The following is a 12,875-nucleotide window of genomic DNA, read 5'->3' on the forward strand; positions in this document are numbered from 1 at the left end:
GGGTACCAGTCCTGCCTTCACCACTAGCCAGCTGTGAGCCATGCAGGCAAGCTATTGTTCATTCTACCCACAGCTTCCCTATCTAAAATGGGATAATAGTAGAATCTACCTTGTAGGGTTGTTAAGAATAACAGCCAAGGACAGTGCCTGCTGGGTGGTGAGTGGCTTAGTTTGGGAAGCTTCTGGGACACAGCAATGAAAGTATCAACACTTAATGCAGCCTAACACCACGCACAAAAATAAACTCAAAATGGGTTAAAGATCTAAATGTCAGGTTGGGTACTATAAAACTCTTAGAAGAAAACACAGGCAGAACACTCTGACATAAATCGCAGCAAGATCTTTTTGGATCCCCCTCCTAGAGTAATGAAAATAAAAACAAAAATAAATGGGACCCAATGAAGCTTAAAAGCTTTTGCACAGCAAAGGAAACCGCAAACAAAACGAAAAGACAACTCACAGAATGGGAGAAGATATTTGCAAACGAATTGACTGACAAGGGATTAATCTCCAAAATATACGAACAGCTCATGCAGCTCAATATCGAGAAAACAAACAACCCAATCAGAAAATGGGCGGAAGACCTAAGCAGACATTTCTCCAAAGAAGACGCACAGACGGCCAAGAGGCACGTGAGAAGATGCTCGACATCACTAGTAATTAGGGAAATGCACATCAAAACTACAATGAGGTATCACCTCACACCAGTCAGAATGGCCGTCATCAAAAAGTCTGCAAAGAATAAGTGCTGGAGAGGGTGTGGAGAAAAGGGAACCCTCCTACACTGTTGGTGGGAATGTAAATTAGTACAACCATTATGGAGAACAGTATGAAGGTTCCTTAAAAAATTAAAAATAGAGCTATTTTACGATCCAGCCATCCCACTCCTGGGCTGAAAAAGACAAAAACTCTAATTCGAAAAGATACATGCACCCCAATGTTCATTGCCGCACTATTTACAATATCCAGGACATGGAAGCAACCTCAATGTCCGTCAGCAAAGGAATATGGATAAAGAAGATGTGGTACATACGTACAATGGAATACTACTCAGCCATAAAAAAGAATGAAATAATGCCATTTGCAGCAACATGGATGGACCTAGAGATTGTCATACTGAGTGAAGTAAGAGAAAGACAAATATATGATATTGTTTATTTGTGGAATCTAAAAAAAGGGTACAAATGAACTTATTTACAAAACAGAAATAGAGTCACGGATGTAAAAAACAAACTTATGGTTACCAAGGGGGAAGGGGGGAGGGTTAAACTGGGAGATTGGGATTGACATATACACACTACTATATATAAAATAGGTAACTAATAAGGACCTACTGTATAGCACTGCTATGTAATGATATATATGGGAAAAGAATCTAAAAAAGTGTGGATATATGAATACGTATAACTGGTTCACTTTGCTGTACAGCAGAAACTAACACAACATTGTAAACCAACTATACTCAAGAAAACAAAACAATACACGTATGCAACACCGCATCTGTCTGCTGGGTTCGAATCCCAGTCTTTCCACTTGCTGGTTGGTGGCTGGGGCTTTGAGTAAAGCCCCTCTCTGTGTCTCCACGGCGCATTGTAAGGATTGAACGAGACAGGATGCGATGCAGTTGGGACAAGAGTTAGTGCTTGCCAGATGTTAATGATCAGGGTTCTTACTGTTTCCACCCCTCCCACTGGCTGCTGGAGCCTGTTCCCACCGGCTTCGTTGAGCTGTTAAACATTCAGGAACGCCAGCTCGTTGTTCAGCCATTAGTACCTTGAAATTGGCCATGGTAGGGAATATGCACACCGTGGAAATTGACAAGCAGGACAAATCAGGGCTTTTACTCTTTTTTTCAGAGAGCTAGTTTACTAGCACACACCACTGCCCCCAGCTCCATGTTTCCCCAAAATGCTTCTCTTGCCCACCTCCTTGCTGAGACGCAGAACAGTCCATTCAGCTGTCTCCTGCAAGTTGCTATGTACAGACCCATTGGCCCCTCAAGCCCCATGTGAGAACTCGACGTTGTCACCTGCACTCAGCCCTGCCCCCAGCGCCTCCGTGGTTACCCTCAGCCCTCCCTCATCTTGCAGTCATCCCCAGCTCCTGTATCACACACCCCCATCCAATGGGTCATCAAATCCCGTTAACTCTTCCTCCAGAATATCTCCGGAATCTCCCATTCCTTCCCCTGGGCGCCGCCCTCTTCCCCGGGCATCCACTGGTCAGCTTTCTGTCACTATAGGTTAGTTTACATTTTCTCACCTTCTAGGTAAATGGAATCACAAACCGGCTACTCTTTGTTTGCACCTGGCTTTTTTTTTTTTACTCAGCATAACTATTTGGAGATTCATCCACGTTACTGGGTTATCAACAGCGTATTCCTGTTCATGGCTGCGTAGTAGTCCGCTGTACAGATTTCCCATCATTTGTTTTATCCACTCCCCTGTTGACGGACCCGTGGGTCATTGCAGTTTCAAGAAACGAGGAATACCTTGGTCTGAGCCATCGCAGTCTCCCTGGTCTCCCTGCCCCTGCCGTCTTTCCCCCACACGTGGCCACAGGGATTCCATTAAAACAGAAATCGTGTCTTTGCTGTACTCTGTCTCCAGCAGAGTAAAAGCCAGAGTCCTCACCTCACCCACATATTCACCCCACCGTTCACTGTTAGCTTTCTGCCCTCATCTCCCACTCTCCCTGCCCCGCCGCCCCACTCATTGTCCTCCGGCCGCCCCCCTCTCCTGGCTGTTTGTTCCTTCACCATGCCCTGCCGTGCTCCAACTCCGGGTGGACCCCTATCCTCTGCCTGGGCTGCTCCCTCTGTCTGGATGCTCCGCCCCCAGATCTGCACGCAGCTCCTCCTCTCACCTCCATTGGGCTCCCGCTCCAGCATCTCCTCGTTGGAGGCCCCGCCTCCCCAACTCCCAGAACTCCTGACACACCTCATCTCCCTTCTCCACAGCAGCGAGCACGGACTCACCTACCCTATCATTTACTTGTTTGCAACGTTCATTGGCTGCCTCCCTCCCCACCATGTCACCTCCCCAAGGGCAGGGACTTTGCCTTGTTCACGGCTTCAGCCCCAGCACCTAGCACAGTGCCTGGCACATAGTAGCTGCTCCGTTGGTAGCTGTAAACGGCTAGGCCTACTGGCATCCCAGTTCTTCTGAGCAGTCTGAAACCCCACCCAAATCTTCCTTGCCTTCCCCAGAGACAGCCCCCTCTCTCTTTGGTGATGCCGCCTCTCCCATCACCGCCCAGCTCCAGCCACCTCTCCTAAAGGCGCTCCCGGGCACCTAGTTGCTCCCTCCTCTGTGTTCCACGTTGTTTTGTTAATACTGTCATTAAAGCATATTTTCACACTGTAAAAAAGCAAACTATAAAGCTGCCTTCCCGTTGCTCTCCGGGCCACAAGAGAGGGGAGAACAGTGTTCTGGGAGTCCTGGGTGGGTGGGGGGGTTGCCTCCTGTTTGGTGCAGAAAGGTGCGTCTTCAATCTTTCATTAATTCGTTCATCCATCCATCCATTCATTCACCATTCAGCCATGAAGTGTCAGCTGAATTTCCAGTGGCAGGAGGGGGTCAGGGGTGGAGAACGGGAGGGAGAGACATCCTGGTGGAGGGAGCTGAGGGGGGAAGTGTCACTGTCAGAGCGGGTGGAGCCTTATCTGGAGGGACAGTGTCAGATGGACCTCCATCAGTTCTATCACTGCCGAAACCGAACTCGTCCCGTTCTTCTGCTTGGAACCCTTCAGTGGCTTCATCTTTGCCACTGAATCAGCATCAGGTCCATCTGTCCCCACGTGGCTCCTGAGATCCTATACGATCCTGGCACATGCACCAGACAGACTGAGCTTCTGGCATTTTCTCACATGGGCTCTGTTCTTTCCTGCCACCGGGCCCCGTTCACCGCCATCCTTCAGGTCTCCCCTGAATGTGACTTCTACCTCGAAGCTTGGCTTCCGCCCCAGGTGGGTTGGGGCATCCGCTCTGATGCCACGTCCTCTGTTTTCATGCCTGTCCCAGCTCTCACGAGCGTGTTTTGGGTGGCAAGTTTTCTTACCATGGACCCACTAGACTTTGGGAGTCCTGAGGGTGGGGCTAGATCTTAGTCATCTTCATAGCCCCAGATGTGCTAGTGTGTCGGCGGGGAGGAGGGGCCAATGTGGACCCAAAGAAATGAGTCTGGGTGCTTAGAGGTTCACCTTTGACACCTTTGACAAAAACACAGCCACACATAGTTTCCACTCATTTTGTGCCTGTGTAGTGGGTGCTAGGCTGCTTTGCCCAGACCCACTCTTTCAGGGCTGGCACACCATCCCAGCTGCCAGAGATGCCAGCTGCTGAAGGCTCCGGCTCCCTCCCCTCCCTAGGAATTACCCCCTCTGAAGGGCTGCCTTGGCCAAGCTCAGGCCCCTCCCAGCTGGTCAGCATCTGGAGGTCAATACAGGGATGCCAAAGCCAACCCTTGTATTAATTTCCTGGGGCTGCTGTCATGAAGTACCACCAACTGGGTGGCTTAAGCAGCAGACATTTATATGCTCCTAGCTCTGGAGTCTAGAGGTCTGAAGTCAGTGTGTTGGCAGGGCTGGTTCCTTCCGAGGCCTGGGAGGGAGAATCAGTTCTAAGCACCTCTCCCAGCGTCTGGTAGCCTCAGGAGTTCCCTGCCCCGTAGACGGCGATCTCCCTGTGTTTTCACTTCATCTTCCCTCTTTGGGTGTCTGTCTCTTGTGTCTAAATTTCCCCTTTCATAAGGACACAGTCCTATTGGATGAGGGCCCCACCCTAATGACCTCGTCTTAGCTTGATGAGCGCAAAGACCCTATTTGCAAATAAGGTCACATTCACAGGTCCTGGGAGGGCTTCCCTGGTGGCGCAGTGGTTGAGAGTCCGCCTGCCGATGCAGGGGACACGGGTTCGAGCCCTGGTCCGGGAAGATCCCACATGCCGCGGAGCGGCTGGGCCCGTGAGCCATGGCCGCTGAGCCTGTGCGTCCGGAGCCTGTGCGTCCGGAGCCTGTGCTCCGCAACGGGAGAGGCCACAACAGTGAGAGGCCCGCGTACCAAAAAAACAAAAAACAAACAAAAAAAAACACAGGTCCTGGGAATCTGGAACTTCAACTTCTTTGTGGGAACACAAGTCAACCCACAATAACCTTTTCGTCTCACTTTGGGTCAGCCCAATCTCAGAGCTCCCCGTGGGGTCTCAGAGTGGACCGAGGCCTCACTTCCCATCTGCCAGTAGATCAGCTTATGTCTCCACCTAGCCCTGCCTTCCTCACTACCTCACAAGGCTGGATCTGAGAATACTCTCCAGGCAAACCTCTCGCATGCAACTTCCTGTCTCAGAATCTGTTTCCGGGGACCCCGGGGCAAACACAGGGACACAGAAACTCCCCGAATCAGCTTTGCTCACAGTGAAGGCTAATGATGGATTCTGAAGGGGCCACACGCTGTGATGGCCACCTGGGGCCAGGCCTGTGCCACGTCCATCCTGCTTCTGTAGCAGGCCGGTGAAGACCTCGTACTGGATGGCCAGGGTTCACATTTCAGTCCGGCCACTTGTTGGCTGTGTGATCGTGTAAAATTACTAATACCTCCTAATACTGATACACCCAAAGGAGGCAGGCTTCTGGGTCCTGAACTTCTGCTTCTAAGTCTCTGGTGACTTCTCCGAATGACCAGCTTACCTTAAATTCAACCCCTCGGCAATGTATTTGCATCTGTCAGAGTGTTGTAAAATTTCACGTTACATTTAATGGACAATGAAAGCTAAATTTAAATTTTGTTTTAGAAAGGAAAGGTGCTTAGGCGAATTGCTTCAGAAGTCCACAAAGTCTTAACCAAGGTCGATACACTAGAGGCACAGGTGTGTAAAATAATCCAGTCCTTTGCAAGAGGCTGCAAATTTGAGAAAAGTTTACTGTAAATACCAAATTAAATCCAAGTGCCCTTCACATTGTTTTTTAATGATAACTTTCCATTTTGAAATAGTTTGACTCAAAAGAATTTGCAGAAATAGGAGCGAGAGTTCCTGTATACACCCTTCACGTGCTGTGGTGTTTTTACTCACAGCACGAACACCAAATGTGTGGTTTGCTTCTCTTCTAGTGTCTCTGATTCTCTCACACCAACCAGTGCGTCCTGCAATTCAGTTTGACGCTAGCTGCCCAGAGTCAGTGTCAGGCTCCACAGGTTAAGGGCTCAGTTCCACAAGTCGGCCCTCACTTCAGAGGCCAGTAGCAATCGTTGGGGCCGCAAGTTACCAGAACTTCTGTCGGACTTGGCTACAAAGTTGGGGGTTTCTACAACCCCCCTCCCTTTCAGGTTCATTCATTTGCCAGAACAGCTTACAAAACTCAGGGAGTCACTTAACTTGCATTTTGTGGTTTATTTTATTTTTAAAAAAATTTTTTTGGCGACGCCGCATGGCATGCAGGATCCTAGTTCCCCGACCAGGGATCGAACTCGCGCCCCCTGCAGTGGAAGCTCAGAGGCTTAACCTAGACAGCCAGGGAAGTCCCTCTGGCTTATTATAAAAGATGCAACTCAGGAACAGCCAAATAGAAGAGACGCACAAGTCTAGGTGCGCGTGCGCGTGTGTGTGTGTGCGCGCGTGCGTGTGCGCGCGCACGCACGCGCAGAACTTCCACACCCTCTCCGGGAGCACCACCCTCCTAGAACCTTGATGTCTTCCCCAACCTGGAAGCTCTCTGAACCCTGCCGTTTAGGGTTTTTGTGGAAGTTTCATTACACAGGCATGATTGATTACGTCATTGGCCCTTGGTGATTAATTCAGCCTCCAGTCCCTCCCTCCTCCCCAGTGGTCCAGGGTGGTGTGAGGCTGAAAGTTCCAACCCTCTAATCACGCCTTGGTCTTTCTGGTGACCAGCCCCAATCCTGAAGCTATCTAGGGGCTCCGGGTGACCATCTAGCTCATTAGCATACACAGGACACTCTCACTTTGGAGATTCCAAGCGTTTCAGGAGCTGTGTGGCAGGAACTGGGGTCAAAGACCAAATGTTTAGTTTTTACTGTATCACACCCAGCTTTCCACCGATGCTCACATGTTATATAACAATAGCACCTTGTCAAAAATCAGAAGATTGATGTTGGGACAGTGCTATTAATTCTGTATCGCATTGTTTTTTTTAAAAAGCCTTTAAAGTACTTAGAAAAACAAAAACGAAAGAATGAAAAACCCCTTTCAAGAGGGGGCGAATTGTAGGTAAACTACGCAAGATCCTGGTTGGATCTTGAGGAAACCATCTGCTGGGTGCCAGCTTTAGGTAAATTCCCCAGCAGCTGCAGGCTGCTAGACCCAAGTGTAAAGCACCAGATGGATACAGTGCTCGATTGTGAGCTGCTAGATTCCTGGGGCCAGCCAGTCTGTCTGCCGTGTAGCAGTTTGAGACGATTTCAGATCCATTTGTTTATGACAAAAATGAAGTTGTTTTTAAGAGTGAAGTTGTTTTCAGAATGAAGTTACTGTTTTGATGTAAAAGTGAAATCGTGTGTCAGGATGTCATCATTACATCTGTGGTTGCTGATAAGCCCTCAGTAGCTCAGCTGCTCGAGGACCCCACTGGGGGGCTTGTCAGTAAGAATATGTGAAAAAGCAACTATGGGGAGGGGGTGTTTAGAGTATAAATAAGCAGAGTTTGTGAGGACCATCCAAGAGTGTCCAGTCTGGGCAAGGTTACCCTGGCGGTCCAGTGGTTAGGACTCTGTGCTTTCACTGCTGAGGGCGTGCGTTCAATCTCTGGTCGGGGAACTAAGATCCCACAAGACTGGGGTGAGGCAAAACAAACAAAAAAAGCCCCGTGTCATTTAAATTTCACCTACACACGACCCCTTCCCCATGTCTCATATAACACTGGGTCTCCTGTTTGGGGAGACAGCCCATGGGGATTCGAACTCCTTTGCTGCAGCATGAATAAATCTGAGTTGTCAAACTGCAGGAAATGTTCCCAGTGTCTTTGTAAGATAAATTTTTTAAAAAGACTTATTTATTATTTATTTATTTTATTTTTGGCTGCGTCGGGTCTTCTTTGTGGCGCATGGGCTTCTCTAGGTGTGGTGTGCGGGTTTTCTCTTCTCTAGTTGTGGCACATGGGCTCTAGTTGAGGCGTGTGAGCTCAGTAGTTGTGGCATGCGGCCTTACTTGCCCGGATGCATGGGGGGGTCTGAGTTTCCCAACCAGGGATGGAAGCCTCATCCTCTGCATTGGAAAGCTGATTGTTTACCGCCAGAACAACGGGGAAGTCCCTCAGATAAATTTGATCATGCCTTATATTTTGCTGTGAGGGCTAAAAGAGCTAACGTAGAGAAAGTGCTTAGCAGATTTCTTGGCTCATGGATTGTCTTAACTGCATTTAAAAGTTTTCTGTATTATGATGCACCTGAGGCCTTGCTGACCCTGGACGGACGGGCTATGGGGTTGGCTGATTCCTAGAGATAGCAAATGACTTGCCTGCCAGCGGGCCTTTCACATGCAAACTAACCAAGCCAGAGCTCACAACCCCAGCTACTTTCTTTCTCTGGGACTTTCCAGTTTGGGGCCACTATCTCCCTGTCCTAATTACCCGAGGGCCAGGCATCAATCGACTAGGGACAGCGTCTTACGCCCCAGAGCCCACTGAAATGATTCAAACTAGCCAATTTTAAACGTGCTGAACGCTGCTCTCTGCCCACACCCCCACCACCGTTCCCTCCTGTAAAAACCACAATAAAGGCTCTCGCCCACTTACACCTCTCCCCACCCAGGCCTGAGACCAACCTCACTGTTTTTTTATGGGACCCTTCATGCTTGGATTATCCCCCCCATCTTGCGACCTGTGAGTCATAAACTGTCTTTCTAGTGGCAGTCGTCTCCTGACCTCTTGACCTCACCATGCCTGAATAAAAATAACATCTACATTGTAAAACGTCCCACCTGTGCTCACAAACCCATCGGTCCGCCCAGACTCCATTTGGGTGAGCTCCGATTTTCCCTCCGGCCCAGGATCTGCTTGTTCACATATGCTCCCTGATGCCCTGCAACGACAAAGCCAGCATCCGTGCAGAAGTGCGTCCTCTGGTCACTTGCAGAGGGAAGCTGGGGGAGCAGCTAGATTCCTGTGGGAGGAAGAGGAAGGCCAAGAACTCTTGCTGGTCCTTTGCACAGCTTGCCTGAGCCCAGAGTCTCCCGGGCGCCCCCTGGAGGCAGCTGTAGGTACCTGCTTCCACCCTTTCCCGGGGGAGGTTCATGCCCGGGTGAACTTCAGGGCTGGGAAATCTCTTCAAATTGAGTGGCAGCTGTTGTGCGTATCTGCATTTTCAGCTCAGAGAGAGGCCTGGAGAGCTTTCTGCTGATTTTCCTAGGAATCTTTAACCCTCCCCAGAAGATGAACAATCTCATTTCAAACCTGCCCCAGTGATGTGGTGTGTCTTTGGGGAGGAGGGTGGAGGTGGTGAGTTGGAGTGAGACATAAGGACAGCCTCTGTCCCTGGCCGGCTCTAGCTCATGCTTACGTGGGTGTCAGCTTTGTGAGAATTTGAGCTGTCTCCTTAGGCCCTGCATGTTTGTTCTCTAAATGCACGAGGAACATTTTGGAGTGTGGTAAAACGGATGTGGCAAAATGTTAACGATTTGTGAAATCTACGTAAAGAAATATAGATGTTCATTGTACCGCTCTTATCTGTGAGTAGGCTTGAAAGTTTTCCTCATTAAAAGTTGGGTAGGGCTTCCCTGGTGGCGCAGTGGTTGAGAGTCCGCCTGCCGATGCAGGAGTTCGTGCCCCGGTCCGGGAGGATGCCACGCGGAGCAGCCGGGCCCGTGAGCCGTGGCCGCTGAACCTGCGCATCCGGAGCCTGTGCTCCGCAACGGGAGAGGCCGCAGCAGTGAGAGGCCCGCGAACCGCAAAAAAAAAAAAGTCTGTTCTCTGTCTGTGAGTCTGTTTCTGTTTCATAAATAAGTTCATTTGTGTCATATTTTACATTCCACATATAAGTGATATCATATGATATTTATCTTTGTCTGGCTTACCTCACTTAGTATGATAATCTCTGGATCCAGCCATGTTGCTGCAACTGGCATTATTTCATTCTTTTCTTATGGCTGAGTAACATTCCATTGTATATATGTACCACATCTTCTTTATCCATTCATCTGTCAATGGACATTTAGTTTGCTTCCACGTCTTGGCTATTGTGAATAGTGCTGCTATGAACATATGAGTGCATGTATCTTTTCGAATTATACTTTTGTCTGGTTATATGCCCAGGAGTGGGATTGCTGGATCACATGGCAACTGTAATTTAAGTGTTTTGAGGAACTTCCGTGCTGTTTTCCATAGTGGCTGCACCAATTTACATAAAACGGAATGAGCTCTTGATCCACACAACTTGGATGCGGCTCAGATGCGTGATGCTGAGCGAAAGAGGTTGGACACGAAAGACCACATGACATCTGATTCCATTTCCACGAACTGTCTAGAGAAGAGGCCTCAGGATGTCCAAGACTGGCACTAGCAGGCTTGAGGGAGAAGTGGTGTCTGGGACTTAAAACCAGGGAGTCATGCGCCCCCTGGTGGCTGAATTTCAGAGACAAAGTCAGGGGTCTGCTGCAGCCATTTTCTCCCCTTGATGGAGAGAGCTTGTCAGTGAGAGGATTTTTTTAAAAATTATTTTTTGTTAGCTGCGTTGGGTCTTTGTTGCTGCGCATGGGCTTTCTCTAGTTGCGGCAAGCGGGGCTACTCTTCATTGCGGTGCACAGGCTTCTCATTGCGGTGGCTCCTCTTGTTGCGGAGCGTGGGCTCTAGGCGCACAGCTTCAGTAGTTGTGGCTCACAGGCTCAGTAGTTGTGGCCTGTGGGCTCTAGAGCGCAGGCTCAGTAGTTGTGGCGCACGGGCTTAGTTGCTCCGCGGCATGTGGGGTCTTCCCGGACCAAGGCTCAAACCCATGTCCCCCGCATTTGCAGGCGGATTCTTAACCACTGCGCCACCAGGGAAGTCCCTGAGAGGATAATTAATATTAAGAATAATAATGCACATTATACGTAACGTATATAATTATATGTTATAGTCATACCTAATATATACACATATATGATAACAAACCCAAAGCCACGCTGTGGGCCAGGCCGTGTTCCCACAGGAAGGAAAGCTAATATTTTCCCTCTTGTGCGTGAGGGTCAGAGGGGTCACGCAACTGGAGATCACACAGCTTGTGGGGCATGAAGTGGGATTTGAACCTGGTCCATCTGAGTTCAGGGAAATGGAGAGAAGCTGCTCTGAGGGTGTGGGGGGCCCTGGATGCTCAGGTCCATGAGACCCAGCCCCATCCTGTCTTTGATTTGGAGGCAGCCTTTGACCTCTTGATAAAAAACCTCTTCACTCTTGAATGATTTCACGTTGGGATTTCCTGCCCTTTGAGGCCAGCGGTGTGTTGGCAGTGCATGGGCCCCCTCAGGGGCCCCCAACCCTGACTTGCTTTGAGTGCCCTTCTTGGGCGTGGTTTGCTTCATTGAATACGGTGTCCATCTAGTGGGGCAGTTTCCTGCTGAGCCTCTTGGGAGTGGTTTGCCTCCCTCTTGTGTGGCCTCTGTCCACTGCCCACTGATACCTAGTTCATGTCTCATGACCAAGGGGATGAGATGGGGGTGGCCCACGACACAGAAGCTCAAGCAGCCTCAGCAGGCACTAAGAGCTGGAGGGATGTGCCTTTAGCAGTTCTCTTCCACAGCCTCAGGATTGTCACTGCACCAAACTTGGGTCTGCTCCCCGGCTTGCTGCAAAGCCAATCTCCTGACACTGGGTTGTGGTGAAGGAAAGTGCAGTGTTTATTGCAGGCACCAAGCAAGGAGTATGGGCAGCTAATGCTCAAAAGACCCAAACTCTCCAATGGCTTTCAGGGAAAGGTTTGTAAAGACAGGGTGAGGGAGAGTGCTGCGGGGTGCATGATCAGCTTGTGGACATTCTTCTGCTTGGTTGGTGGGGAGGTAATTGGGAGTCAACATCATCAACTTTCTGGTTCCAACTAGTTTGGAATCTCTGTGCTTGTGGTCAGCATCCAGTTAGCTTCTTCAAGGATATGGCTCAGGATATTATCTATAGTCCTTGAGGAGGAACTAATGGTGCTTGACTTTGTTAATGGCCGAACTATTGTTGTTTTGTCTTGTTTGACTGTTTTCCTTTGTTTCTGCATTTTTCTCACTTCTCTGATTAAATTGCTCTTTGAAACTTGGGGAATGCCGAGGAGGCTAAAGCTTTTCTATAAACAAGAGGCAGGCGGAGGACTTGGGGGTGGGTGTCTGTCCCAGGAAGGCCCCATGGGGTCCTGCTTGGTGAAAACCCTCCTTTCTTTGATACTGGTCAATCTTGATGGGGAGCAGGTTCAGGACAAGAAAGGGAATAAAGTTGTGGATAGACAGGTTAATTATAAACTGGACAGAGGGACTTGGTTTTAGGGGGACTCGGTTTCAGGATCATTCACACAGCTTGCATGAATTCTTATCCCATTTAGCTGGGTATAATATTAAAAACGATGGGGGTTTAACATGTGTTTATCACTTAATTAAATATAAAATTTAAGATGTAAGATATATCTAATATATCTCCATACAGCTTTCAATAGTGTAAACTGAACACTCAAAGAACACAAGCTAATGATATGAATTTAAAAAGCAAGGGAATAGAGGGGTGGGATAGGGAGGGTGGGAGGGAGATGCAAGAGGGAAGAGAGATGGGAACATGTGTATATGCATAACTGATCCACTTCATTATACAGCAGAAACTGACACACCATTGTAAAGCAATTATACTCCAATAAAGGTGTTTAAAAAATAAATAAATAAATAAAATGAAAAGCAAGGGAAGGCTTAGCTCATAAGGAAAATGAC

At 48.9% G+C, this 12,875-nt stretch overlaps 1 long non-coding RNA gene across 1 annotated transcript in view; it reads left to right on the forward strand.

Moving 5' to 3' along the window:
* LOC136792977 (uncharacterized) overlaps positions 1-12,875 on the forward strand; it is an 80,040-nt gene that overhangs the window by 47,563 nt on the left and 19,602 nt on the right. The gene's annotated exons all lie outside the window — the stretch shown is intronic.

This window comes from Kogia breviceps, chromosome 18 (genome assembly GCF_026419965.1).
Source record: "Kogia breviceps isolate mKogBre1 chromosome 18, mKogBre1 haplotype 1, whole genome shotgun sequence".
NCBI lineage: Eukaryota > Metazoa > Chordata > Mammalia > Artiodactyla > Physeteridae > Kogia > Kogia breviceps.